This window comes from Pongo abelii, chromosome Y (assembly GCF_028885655.2).
Source record: "Pongo abelii isolate AG06213 chromosome Y, NHGRI_mPonAbe1-v2.0_pri, whole genome shotgun sequence".
Taxonomy (NCBI): domain Eukaryota; kingdom Metazoa; phylum Chordata; class Mammalia; order Primates; family Hominidae; genus Pongo; species Pongo abelii.
Genome location: NC_072009.2, coordinates 36,163,602 through 36,178,733, shown reverse-complemented (window position 1 = coordinate 36,178,733; position 15,132 = coordinate 36,163,602). Strand labels below are relative to the sequence as shown.

General features: G+C 35.5%; 1 pseudogene; it reads right to left on the bottom strand.

Moving 5' to 3' along the window:
- Positions 1-13,827, bottom strand: part of LOC129053220 (deleted in azoospermia protein 1-like) — a 51,722-nt pseudogene extending 37,895 nt beyond the window's left edge.
- Positions 13,828-15,132: the final 1,305 nt, after the last annotated feature.

Sequence of the window (15,132 nt, the reverse complement as noted above, 5' to 3'; positions counted from 1 at the left end):
TAATCAATACCTTACCAACCAAAAAGAGTCCAGGACCAGATGGATTCACAGCCAAATTCTACCGGAGGTACAAGGAGGAACTGGTACCATTCCTTCTGAAACTATTCCAACCAATAGAAAAAGAGGGAATCCTCCCTAACTCATTTTATGAGGCCAGCATCATCCTGATACCAAAGCCGGGCAGAGACACAACCAAAAAAGAGAATTTTAGAACAATATCCTTGATGAACACTGATGCAAAAATCCTCAATAAAATACTGGCACACCGAATCCAGCAGCACATCAAAAAGCTTATCCACCATGATCAAGTGGGCTTCACCCCTGGGATGCAAGGCTGGTTCAATATACGCAAATCAATAAATGTAATCCAGCATATAAACAGAACCAAAGCCAAAAACCACATGATTATCTCAATAGATGCAGAAAAGGCCTTTGACAAAATTCAACAACCCTTCATGCTAAAAACTCTCAATAAATTAGGTATTGATGGGACGTATCTCAAAATCATAAGAGCTATCTATGACAATATTGACCCACAGCCAATATCATACTGAATGGGCAAAAACTGGAAGCATTCCCTTTGAAAACTGGCACAAGACAGGGATGCCCTCTCTCACCACTCCTATTCAACATAGTGTTGGAAGTTCTGGCCAGGGCAATGAGGCAGGAGAAGGAAATAAAGGATATTCAATTAGGAAAAGAGGAAGTCAAATTGTCCCTGTTTGCAGACGACATGATTGTATATCTAGAAAACCCCACTGTCTCAGCCCAAAATCTCCTTAAGCTGATAAGCAACCTCAGCAAAGTCTCAGGATACAAAATCAATGTACAAAAATCACAAGCATTCTTATACACCAACAACAGACAAACAGAGAACCAAATCATGAGGGAACTCCCATTCACAATTGCTTCAAAGAGAATAAAATACCTAGGAATCCAACTTACAAGGGACGTGAAGGACCTCTTCAAGGAGAACTACAAACCACTGCTCAAGGAAATAAAAGAGGATACAAACAAATGGAAGAACATTCCATGCTCATGGGTAGGAAGAATCAATATCATGAAAATGGCCATACTGCCCAAGGTAATTTACAGATTCAATGCCATCCCCATCAAGCTACCAATGACTTTCCTCACAGAACTGGAAAAAACTACTTTAAAGTTCATATGGAACCAGAAAAGAGCCCGCATCGCCAAGTCAAAAGAACAAAGCTGGAGGCATCACACTACCTGACTTCAAACTATACTACAAGGCTACAGTAACCAAAACAGCATGGTACTGGTACCAAAACAGAGATATAGATCAATGGAATAGAACAGAGCCCTCAGAAATAACGCTGCATATCTACAACTATCTGATCTTTGACAAACCTGAGAAAAACAAGCAATGGGGAAAGGATTCCCTATTTAATAAATGGTGCTGGGAAAACTGGCTAGCCATATGTAGAAAGCTGAAACTGGATCCCTTCCTTACACCTTACACAAAAATCAATTCAAGATGGATTAAAGACTTAAACATTAGACCTAAAACCATCAAAACCCTAGAAGAAAACCTAGGCATTACCATTCAGGACATAGGCATGGGCAAGGACTTCATGTCTAAAACACCAAAAGCAATGGCAACAAAAGCCAAAATTGACAAACGGGATCTAATTAAACTAAAGAGCTTCTGCACAGCAAGAGAAACTACCATCAGAGTGAACAGACAACCTACAAAATGGGAGAAAATTTTCGCAACCTACTCATCTGACAAAGGGCTAATATCCAGAATCTACAATGAACCCAAACAAATTTACAAGAAAAAAACAAACAACCCCATCAAAAAGCGCGCGAAGGACATGAACAGACACTTCTCAAAAGAAGACATATATGCAGCCAAAAAACACATGAAACAATGCTCACCATCACTGGCCATCAGAGAAATGCAAATCAAAACCACAATGAGATACCATCTCACACCAGTTAGAATGGCAATCATTAAGAAGTCAGGAAACAACAGGAGCTGGAGACGATGTGGAGAAATAGGAAAACTTTTCCACTGTTGGTGGGACTGTAAACTAGTTCAACCCTTGTGGAAGTCAGTGTGGCGATTCCTCAGGGATCTAGAACTAGAAATTCCATTTGACCCAGCCATCCCATTACTGGGTATACACCCAAAGGACTATAAATCATGCTGCTATAAAGACACAAGCACGTGTCTGTTTATGGTGGCATTATTCACAATAGCAAAGACTTGGAACCAACCCAAATGTCCAACAAGGATAGACTGGATTAAGAAAATGTGGCACACATACACCATGGAATACTATGCAGCCATAAAAAATGATGAGTTCATGTCCTTTGTAGGGACATGGACGAAATTGGAAATCATCATTCTCAGTAAACTATCGCCAAGAACAAAAAACCAAAATCCGCATATTCTCACTCATAGGTGGGAATTGAACAATGAGAACACATGGAAACAGGAAGGGGAACATCAGACTCTGGGGACTGTTGTGGGGTGGGGGGAGGGGAGAGGCATAGCATTGGGAGATATACCTAATGCTAGATGACGAGTTAGTGGGTGCAGCGCACCAGCATGGCACAAGTATACATATGTAACTAACCTGCACATTGCGCACATGTACCCTAAAACCTAAAGTATAATAATAATAAATAAATGAATGAACAAATTTTTTAAAAAATCATCCTGTTCTACATTCATAAACAACTTTTCACTTTACTGAGTATACTGAAGATAAACCTTAAAAAAAAAAAAAAGACCCCGCACCAAAAAGAAAATAAGCCTCAATGTGTTAAATCAATTTCTTATAATCCTCTTCGCTAACGCTAGGGTGTTCAAAGCATCTTTTGAAATAACACTTTTCTTCCTGAGTAACACGAAATCAGTCCGACTGATAATTCTAGTTTTCAAAGTGGGCTGATAGATATAAATCATACCATCTTTATTTTCAGATTAAAAAAACACATACATATAACTCATTCATTTTCTAGATTCTGATCAGAACTGTCTTTATTCTTTCCACTGTTGACTCTAAGGTTAATGTAAAATTTTCTGAAGTAGTATTCATAACTAATATATATGTTGGACAAACAATATAGCACAGTGAAACAAAAATTAATTTAGTCAGGAGATCTAGGTTTATGTCCCTTACAGGTAAGTGGTTATAAGCCACCTACTTACTTACCAGCTATGTATCTGTGGGCAAACTGCTTTGAGAATGAAATGAGATAACCTCTGTGAATTCATTTTGTATGTATAAAGTGGTAACAGTGGTAATGCCAATGTAAGTTAGTGTCCTGTTATTTGAATTTATTTTCAGCCGATTTGTTTTCAAGTTTCTTTTTTGGCTTCACTATTTAGCTGACTTATTTTGAAACAAATTTTAATTAAGAACTAATTGAAACAACATCAGGAAACTATGACACATCATTAACTTAAAAATCATTGATGAAGTGCTGTTGACTTTAAAAGGTAAGTACAAAAAGCTGCAAAAGACAAAACTATTACACATACACCAGTCTGAAAGAAAACAAAAGACGAAAGAAACTGTGTATCTTTTTGAACAACACAATAATGTTATCAAAGTTAATAAGAAAAGTGGGTTCCTGCTTTGGTAATTAGATGCTAGAAGTTACTGAGTCTAATTAGATGCTAGAAGTTACTGATTCTACGCAGCTTTACTACACACGAAATCTAAATTGTCACATCAACTAAAGCCGAGGTTACTGCATTTCTCTATTCTTTCGTGCTTGTACCTGCTATTTTGGGTTTGCAACTCATTCCTAATTCTTTCCTTTAACAGCGTTATTTCATGACAGTGATGTGGAAGAAAAATTTACAACACTATTTTTAAAGTTTTTCCTTTCTAAAAATGTCTTCCATTATTGTTTTTTCCAAATGACATTAAGCTGCATTATCTTGAACTACTGGGAACCTGCTTAGATTGCCCTTCCCTATAGACAATTTACCGATTCCTTCTCACTTCATTCAGAAATCCCAAACAGAATAAAATAAAACAAAACAAAAGAAATTCTGAAACTCTTGTAGTTTCTCTCCTTTTCAACTCCCCCTTGATTTGTGGATGAACTTTGGATATGTTTTTCTTTGATAAGCAAGCTATATTACGGTATTGTCTCTGCACCACAGTGTTTGGATGTATTTTAATTTAGAAATGTAACATCTGGCAGAAACCTGCGTCAGATCATGACAGGTTATGGAAATGCACTGATTCTCAACTGGGCAAGATTTTTGATCCCCAGGGGCATTCAGCGACGTTTAGAGATTGGCTGTCACAACTGAGATGTATTCCTGGAATCTGATGGGCTGAAGGCCAGGCATACTACTGCACATCCTACAATGCAAAGACAGCCTCCTACAATAAAGAATTATTTGGTGCCAAATTTGCAAAGGGTCTGGTTAAGAAACCTTGTGACAGTGACACAAGAACTGAAGAGGAAAATTCTTGTTTGGGAAGAACCTGATTTCCATTGCTCACGAAAGTGAATCTTTTCATGACCTCAGTTTCAGTTTCCTTGCTTGAAAGCGAAATGGCCGGAAAAGGCCTCGGGTGTCTCTTCTGATTCTCATACTCTATTCACAAATAGTAAAATGGATACTTAGTTTGGTAAAGAGGAAAAAAGGCATTTGGTTTTATAAGAAGTTTGACTTTAGCTTGGATCTTACAAACTGGCTGCCTGCTTAACTGGAATCGTACATATAAAATTCACTGAATCTCTTTAACAGCGTGCTAACATTTTAAATTAAGCAAGTCACCATCACGTCCTAGTCCTCAGCGAGCAGGTGGCGCTCAAAGCTAACAAAGTAAGCCACGTACTTCATTTTTTGCAATGTACCTCATTTTTACCATGGCTTGACTAGCAGGGATTGTTCAATTCCGACTCTGTGTGTATTTATACATAATTATGTAAGGTATATATATCTATATAAATATTATATATCTATACAAATATTATGTGTATATAAATATTATATATATATCTATAATTATATATATTATATAAATGTTATATATATAGATATTATATAAATGTTATATATATTTTACATAAATGTTATATATAAATATTTTCTACATCTATTTTTATATATAACATATTTATTTATATATAAATATTTTATATGTGTATATATATATGTATATATATAAATCCACAATCAATAGATAGCCTTTGGTTTTTTCTAAACTATGGCCAAAAATATAAAGGAATGCTTAGGATAAGCTAAAGTTTAATTTTAAAGAAAGTACCATCGTAACTGTCAATAGCATCCCGCAAACCAACTGCATTAAAGAAGTAATTTTCTTAATCATACCTTCAAGTGAGTTGGTGAATTCTGAAGTGAGAAATGTTGGAATAGTAAACGGGTGAGCTTCAAAACCATCATATACACAACTCTCACTGTGATTTCTAGCAAGCGTATTCCTTGTTATATGCAGACAATCAAGTGACAAAGACAGCTAAAAGCTGGAGAAAATTATCATTAAACTCCAGCGATGTCAGCTCCTTTGCCAGTATTATCTAATGCAATTACTAAGTGAACATGTAAGCAAATTGATATTTACATAAACTGGCCAGGAAAAAGGCTAGAATTTGTAGTCATCAAAGTTACATTCACAGCAACAGGAAGAAGAGCAAATAAAGACAATGCTAAAATTAAGAAAATATGACGGGAAAATCAGAAGTTAATGCAGCAGCAGATTCTTGGGGAGTGCTGCGTGGGAAGGATGAAATTCAAGCAATACGCAATCCTTGCAAAACTATGCAAGAAAAAGCAAAAATATATACGAGACCTGAAAAATGAGTCGTGGCCAGCGGTTACAAAAGAATGCTACGTGCAATCTCTATAGGAATAAATTTATATTATATATATTATTTTTCTATAGGAATAAATATTTACATAAACTGATCAGGAAAAAGCCTATCATCTGTAGTCAGCAAAGTTACATTCACAGCAATAGGAAGAGGAGCAAATAAAGAGAGTGATAAAATTAAGAAAATATGACGTGAAAATCAGAATGAAAACCTTAAGTAAATCCAAGAGCAGATTCTCGGGGAGTGGTGCGTGGGGAGGATGAAATTCGAGCAACAAACAATCCTGGCAAAACAAAGCAAGAAAACACAAGAAAGCAAAAGTATATATGAGACCTGAAAAATGGGTTGTGGCCACAGATAATAAAAGAGTGCTATGCAGAAACTGTTTTCAAAGAGGAAGAAAGTATTTCTCAACGCATTTTACAAAGCTAAAAGCATATAAGTAACAAAGCCTCATCCAGATGATCCATCCCTGCCCTCAACACAAATGGGAAATTCCAGCCGTATATAAAGAGTCTAAGTTTATATTGGGAATGCAAGAATACTCCATTTGCAGGATACATTACTTTAATTCACCACTGAAAATCAATTGATAAAATACAGCACTCATTTTTAAATTTTTTAAAACCCCAAGTCAAATTTCAGAGAAAGAGGAATCTTCTTTTCGATCAATCTCATTCTACCCTATCATCAAGCTTACAAGTGAACTAGTTGAGTCAACTCAATTGAAATTAGGGATAAGGTAAGGGCACCAGGTCACCTCCTTATCACTCCTATATGTTTTTTCCACTATGTATAACTAATAGTGAATACTATTAGTATTAGAATAGTGAATACTAACAAAAAGCTTTTTATGAATCAGTAAGAAAAATAAAATTAAGAAGGTAATTTAAAAAGCTAAACATCAATGATCAACTTCAACGATGATTTTAAAAAGTGCCCATCAACATAATGTAGTATTTTCCGGCTATTAGGCTGACAATTTAAAAAATACTAATAACTTTCACTGGAATGGGTGTGGAAAAGACAGCATTCTACACACCATCAGTGAGAAAACACTAATACGTGATTTACCAAGAGTACTATGGAAAAGGTGTATCATAATTTGATAAGCGGGGATACTCACCAGTATACTAAAAAGGAGAATTAGTTATAAAATTGTTATAAAAGGGGCAAAGTGCTTTCACCTAGCAATTCCACTGATAGCAATTCATCTCAAGAAATTAATAGTACAAGCGTGACAAGATATTTACACAAAGATATTCATAGCAATTCATCTCAAGAAATTAATAGTACAAGCGTGCCAAGATATTTACACAAAGATATTCATAGCATCTTTTTTTTTTTTTGAGACTGAGTCTCTCTTTGCAGCCTAGGCTGGAGTGCAGTGGCACAATCCCACCTCACAGCAATCTGCATCCCAAGATCAAGTGATTCTGCTGCCTCAGCCTCCCGAGTAGCTGGGATTACAAGTGTGCGCCACCACGCCTGGCAAAATTTTTTGTACTTTTAGTAGAGACAGGAAACAAAAATCATTCAAATATTCCTTCACATTTTCAAAAACACTTAAGATACACAATATTGAAGAACATATGCTGGCTCCTTTAATTTGTTCTTCTAATAAAAGAAACAGAACGGAAAAAAGAATTACTTTAGGTTTCTAATCCCTGACGTTTTTGATGTTACCTCTGTATGTAAAACCTCAACTTTTTCCCAATTTTCTGGGGTTGGTATTGTGGAAATCTCAAGGATATTAGTTCTTGGAATTGATTACCATAGATATGATTATGGGTCATATATACAGTCACGGCTATGAAAAGAGACCCAGAGGACGACTAATGTGAAGCAGCCAGCTAAAATACAAATATAATTCAAATTCTGTGCTCTAAAAGGTGGGTAGTAATTTTATTTCACTCTGTCTTTCTAAAAAATTAATAAAAGTCAGTCTGGATGTTTCAGCTATTTGACAGCAAGATGAAAATAAACATGCTACAATATAGAAAGGGACACCACATCTCAAAAACCTGTTCTACAGTAAAGTTTTTGCTAAGTACATTCGTGTCAAAATGTAACGCAATTACTTCTAAATAATACAGAGGCCTTCATTCTAGACTAATTCTAAGTGTTGTCGTAAATTTTAGGTACGTTTCACTACTTTAAAATGGCAAACTATTCAAGCAATTTGTACAAAAAAAGGGCTCAATAGTATCTGAAAGTAAATCATTTTACTCCCTCTTAAATTACCTGATAATTATACACAGGCAAATGATATCCAGTGATGACGTGAACTGCTGAATTTGGGTAAGTAGGATGTGCCTAAAAATAAAGTTTACAGTAAGAATGAACGAATATGATAAAACATTTTGTTAATTAGAAATACTATTCCCAATATAAAAAACTATGAAATAGTTTTAAAACATTATTTTTCTACATACAGCGTTGCAGAATTCTAAATGAGTGACTGATTTTATGAAGAAAGAAAGAGTCTGTCAAGTGCTGCCCTTTGGGTGGGGAGGGGGAACAGACAAATGACAAAAGAAGTGACTATTTCGCCAGACAGGTTTACCTTATTTATACTGTGTACTTATGCCCACCCAGAAGTTATTTTTTACGCTGGTGATAAGGCTCTATTAAGACAGACTTCAATGTAAGTTAAATTAATGCATTTGCTGTTTCTTTGTTAAAATACTTCTAAAGGGTTTCGTATCTGACAATATTATAGGGAATTATGAAGTTCTCCTACAAACGTTATGGCTTTTTCTGTACTTCATTTCAAAAAACTAAGGGCAGTATATAATCCGCAACTGGAAAAGAGACAGTATAATGTCTTCTACGTTTCAATAAATACTTACTGACTGAAAACACATACGCAGCATGACACATGAATACACCCAGATTACAGAATGGCTCACAGTAAATGTGAGAAACAGGGCTTTTTTTCTAGCCATCGCTCAGAGGACGAAAAAGAGGCAGAGGTATACCCTACCTGTTTCAAGTACATGGAAAATGTCAACAAACGAGAGACACTGAAGAACTATTTCACCACTATTTTCTTGCTTTATTTTCCATCAAAGAAAATGTCTTTTAAACTAAGACATGAATAAAACAAACTAAAAAGAAAATAAACGTTACTTATCGCCAGTAAGTGACAGAGTATGTCAAATCCTACTTTACATATCAAGGTAACCAGGATCAGAGAAATTACATGCCAGACACTCACGGGATTTATAAATATAGTAAAACACATTAGAAATCTACCCATTCCAGAACCAGAATATATCCAGAAGTCAGCAATCTCCATGAGGAGGCATCTGGATATCATTGCAAGTAAAGAATAGCTGGATGAACTGCTAACCTTAGAGAAGAATAAACTAGGCAGACACATGAAGACAGCTGCTTTCAAATATTTTCGGAACTAGTTATATGGGGGGAAAGCAGTTCGGCTGATTTAGAGGTAATACTCTTTTTTCTTCCTATTCTTATTTAAGAGTAATTAATAGCAAAACATTTCTGTTTCTCTTTAACAGATTTTTCTTACGGAGGGTAAAGCCAGAGGCAGATTCCAGGCAGATACATGCTCATTCTAAAGCCACATTAATACTACCTTTCATGGATTGTATAGTCTATCAAAAAGTAACTGAATTCTTATCATTATGTGGACCAGCCACTGCTTAAGCATGCAAAAACCTGGGAGAGAAAAAGGCACTGTTGCTCCCATAGGAGTTTATAATTGGGTTAAAAGAAAGTAACAAAACGTGCCACTTTAATACAAAGAATGATTTAAAAAATTTACAGGCATATATGACATAGAAAAAAATCAAGGAAGAACAGGGAGTATACGTTTGGCGCATTCACTTCACCTGATGTACAGCATAACTCCTTTGCTCCCCAAAAGGCCACTGTGGTGGCATCTTGGGAAAAAAAAAAAAAAAAAAAAAAAAAGCAAGCAAAAAAAAAGGAAACCAAAATTATTCAAATATTCCTGTACATTTTCAAAAACACATGAGATACACAATATTGAAGTACTTCTCATGCTGGCTCCTTGGATAATAGAACAAAAGAAACAGAATACAAAAAAGAAGTACTTTAGGTTTCTAATCCCTGAAGTTTCTTGTGGTTACTTCTACATACAAAACCTCACCTTTTCCCCAATTTTCTGGAAATGGCATTGTGGAACTCTCAAAGATATTAATTCTTTGAATTTGTTACCACACATATGATTATGGGTCACAGATATAGTCGTATCGTTGAAACGACACCCAGAGAACTACTAACATGAAGCAGCAAGCTAAAATAAAAATACAACTGGAATTCCGTGCTCTAAGAATTGGGTAAAGCTTTTATTTCACTCTGTATCTCTATAAAATTCAGCAAAGTCAGTCTGTATGTTTCAGCTCTTAGACAGCAAACAGAACAAAATACATGCTGAAACAAAGACGGAAACACAAATCTCAGAAATTGTTCTACAGAAAAGTTATCGCTAGGTACCCTCAACAGCAAACATAACAAAATACATGCTGAAACAAAGACGGAAACACAAATCTCAGAAATTGTTCTACAGAAAAGTTATTGCTAAGTACCCTCCTGTCACAATACTCTCTCATCACTTCTAAACGATACAGAGGGCTTCATTACGCTAATTCTAAGTGTTTTCTTAAATTTTAGGTACATTTCACTAGTTTAAAATGACAAACTATTCAGGCAATTTGTATAAACAAGTGGGAGGCCTCAATAGTAGCTGAAAGTAAATCGTTTTACTCCCTCTTCAATTACCTGATAATTATATACAAGCAACTGATATCCAGTGATGACCTGACCTGCTGAATTTGGGTAAGCAGGATAAGCCTGAAAATAAAGTTTACAGAAAGAATGGATTAATACGGTAAAACATTTTTTTTTTAATTAGAAAGAATTACCATTCCCAATATAACAAAAATACGAAAAACTTTGAAATAGTAATTACTTTTCTATACACAGCAATGTAGAATTCTAAAAGAATGACTGACTTCATGAAGAAACAAACATTCTCTGTCAAGCGCTACCCTTTGGGTGGGGAGGAGGAAGAGACAAATGACAAAAGAAGTGACTATTGCACCAGCCAAAGTTTACTTTATTTATACTGCGTACTTATGCCCACCCAGAAGTTATTTCTTACACTGGTGATAAGGCTCTATTAAGACAGATTTCAACCTAAGTTAAGTTAATACATTCGCTCCTTCTTTGGCAAAATACTTCCAGACTGTTTTGTATTTGACAATACTATAGGGTAATACTGTAGTTCTTCGACAGATGTTACGGCTTTCTCTGTACTTCATTTCCTAAAAGTAAGGGCAGTATATACACCACAAATGGAAAAGAGACAGTATAATGTCCTCGACGTTTCAATAAATACTTACTAATTAAAAACACACAGGTAGCAGCATTCATGAATACACCCACATTCAGTAATGGCTCACCGTAAATGCTAGAAACAAGTAGGGCTTTTCTTCTAGCCACTGCTCCGAGAAGGAAAAAGAAGACGACGTGTACCCTACACGTTTCAAGTACACGGAAAATATCAACAAATGAGAGACACTGAAGAACTATTTCACTACTATTTTGTTACTTTATTTTCCGTCAAAGAAAAGGTCTTTTAAACACACACAGAAATGAAAGGAACGAAGAACAAAATAAACCTTATTTATCACCACTAAGTGACAGAGGATGTCAAATCCCACTTTAAATATCAAAGCAACCAGCATCAGAGAAATGACATGCCAGAAACTCACAGGATTTATAAATAGAGTAAAAGAGATCAGAAATCTACCCATCCCAGAACCAGAATATATCCAGAAGTCAGCAATTTATATGACGAGGCATCTGGAAAGCATTGCAAGCAAAGAATAGCTGGGTTAACTCCTAACCTTAGAGAACAATAAATTAGGCAGACACATAAGGAGAGCGGCTTCCAAATACTTTAGGAACTAGTTATATGGGGTGAAAAAGGAAGAGATAGGAAGAGATTTGTTCATGTGTCTAAAGAGGTCATTTCTGAGAGAAAGCCTTGCCAATATATACTTGGCAAGATTTTTAGCTCAAATAACCAACACTAAGAATAAGAAATTTCTAACAAAAGTAACAAATTTCCCATTACTCACACTGTTCAAACAGGGATTCCATTGCCACTTACTATGGAAAGTGTAGATACAATTCCACAGACGCAAGGATGACTACAATAAACAAGAGAACAGGAACATAAGCAGTTCTTACCTGAACGTACTGAGTTACAGGATTCAGCGTGATTAGGGGCTGCAGGCAAGTTTCAGTGTTTGGATTCCTCCAGACGTTCTGAAACTGTGGTGGAGGAGGAGGATTAAATACCAAAGGACATGGCTGCACATGACGAGCACCTTTTTGAAAAGCAAGAAGAAAAAAGCCTACTTTTAGTTATTTGAAAAGCTACCCGGGTCAAAAAAGAACAATTTCTTTTCCTACTCACAGAACTTTTGTTTCCTGATTGCAGGGCCCAGCTTCAGCTTTTTACCCTGGAGATGTATCTGTGACTGAAAAGAGAACAGTAACAAAACTAGAATCCATTTTCAAGTCTTAGCTTCCAAGACTTGGGTAAACACCTAACGTCTTCTAAAGTGCCTATCATCATAGACGATCAGTGACAACTACGCACCAAATTAAATTTTGTCATCATGAAGCTACCTTACTTACCCTTGCCACTCTAATCAGTGTCAAGAGGCATCAAGTGAAAGTTGATCAAAAACTTTTCATCACCCTGACTCCAACCCTTCCTGTCTGTAGTTCGTGAACCTAGGTGTCCAGTCAAAAATAAACAGCATCTATCAAGTTATGGGAGGTTACTCTGAGTTTGGATTTTGAACAGGAAGTCTAGCTTTCTCCAAATTTTACACAAGTCTGAGTATATCACTAACACTCAACGTCGTATCAGTAAGATAAATAAGAGATTTTTCTATTAGACTACTTACTTCTACTATCTTCTGGACATCCACGTCATCAACAAATGAAACAAATCCATAGCTATAAAGGCAGATAAATGAAGCATAAAATCACCATCATACAGTACATGGTTCAGAACGTCTACTATTCTATATACAGAAGTGATCATGACCAAAGTTGAATAATATACCATGATAAGTATTTGCTAACATGCACATGACAGATCCTCTACAAATACTACTTTTTCTTAAGCAGAACTATGTCAAAATGTGCTAGATTAGGGCAGTGTGAAAACTTCATTGATTGACAAAGAGTTCACATCTGTGAACCTGAATTTAACTTACTATCTAAGACAAGGTGGTTAAAATTTAAGATGCGGTGCAGCGTATGAAAAAAACAATTATGTGAGAAAACTGATTAACTCATCTGTATGAAATAAAAATTGCAGACATTTCAAATCAAACATTAGAAAAATGATTAAATAAAAGAACTGGTAATAACCTTTTATCCCCTACGTGAAAGAAATTAACACCGCAACAATTTCATTTATACAAGGGTCAGAATATCAGTTTTGAAGTCTTGTCTCATACCTATAGAACAGGGGACTAGAGTTCAGATATTTTTGATAAAATTACTCACCCTTTGGACACACCACTTCGATTCGTGATCATCTTCACTTCTTTCACTGAACCGTGTCTACCAAAGCAGCTTCTGATCTCAGCTTCATCCGTCTATGGAACAGAATTGAACGTCAGAGTAAAAATTCAGCATTCAAAAATTTCAACTTTACTACAATTTTACTACCATGAGGGGGAAATTTCTTCCCCATTTATCCCCAAAATGACCAGTAGCTCTTTGTCAAAGATATTTTTAGTACCTATGGGTCAAACCTAAAAGCAATTCTAAACCTCCATGAAGTACAAAAACACATTAAGTTTGTAACAGGGCCCAAATCCCATTGTTCATAATGTATTTTAAGGTAAAAATGAGGTATGAATACAATACCCTATCATCAATTCCACCAACAAAAACAGTGTTTGGCATGATTTTGCCTTCTGGTAAGACCCAGCCTTGGCTAGCGGCAGCTGATGAAGACTGGGTGCTGGCCTCTCTGCAGATGGTTGAGTTGGGAGTCTCAGGATTTGCAGCAGACTGTAATTTGGAAAGTAGACATCATAATTACATATGCAGGCAAAACCCATACACAATGTGAAATATCATTTTTGTATTTTAAGTATATTTTATATAAATTACTTTCATTGTCAATTAGTCACCAGTGCAGCTCAGTGCAGGCTCAGGATTTAAACTAATCAGAGGACATCAGCATGGAATTTTAACCAAAGGATATAGTACTTTCTTAAACCTACTGCCACTCATCACCGAGTCTTGTATAATGCTGTGGAAGAATACTCAGTCAGTATTTGTGAAAATACTCTGTGAAGTAGTTAAAAAAGACACCCCAAACTAGAAAGTTTAGATTTGTAAAAGTTAAAGTTATTAAAATCATCCTGTTCTATATTCATGAACAACTTTTCACTTTACTGAGTAGACTAAAGATAAACCTTACAAAAACAAAACAAACAAACAAACAAAAAAGCCGCACCAGAAAGAAAATAAGCCTCAATGTTTTAAACCAATTTCTTATAATCCTCTTCCCTAACGCTAGGGTGTTCAAAGCGTCTTTTGAAATAACATTTTTCTTCCTGAGTAACACGAAATCAGTCCATCTGATAATTCTAATTTTCACAGTGGGCTGATAGATATAAATCATGCCATCTTTATTTTCAGATAAAAAAACACATACATATAACTCATTAATTTTCTAGATTCTGATCAGAACTGTCTTTATTCTTTCCACTGTTGACTCTAAGGTTAAGGTAAAATTTTCTGAAGTAGTATTTGTAACTAATATATATGTTGGACAAACAATATAGCACAGTGAAACAAAAATTAATTTAGTCAGGAGATCTAGGTTTATGTCACTTACAGGTTAAGTGGTTAAAAGCCACCTATTTGCCAACTGCGTATGTGTGGGCAAACTGCTTTGAGAATGAAATGAGATAACATCTGTGAATTCATTTTGTACGTATAAAGTGGTAAAAGTGGTAATGCCAATGTAAGTTAGTGTCCTGTTATTTGAATTTCTTTTCAGCCGATTTGTTTTCAAGTTTCTTTTTTGGCTTCACTATTTAGCTGACTTATTTTGAAAACAATTTTAATTAAGAACTAATTGAAACAACATCAGGAAACTATGACACATCAATAACTTAAAAATCATTGATGAAGTGCTGTTGACTTTAAAAGGTAAGTACAAACAGCTGCAAAAGACAAAACTATTACACATACACC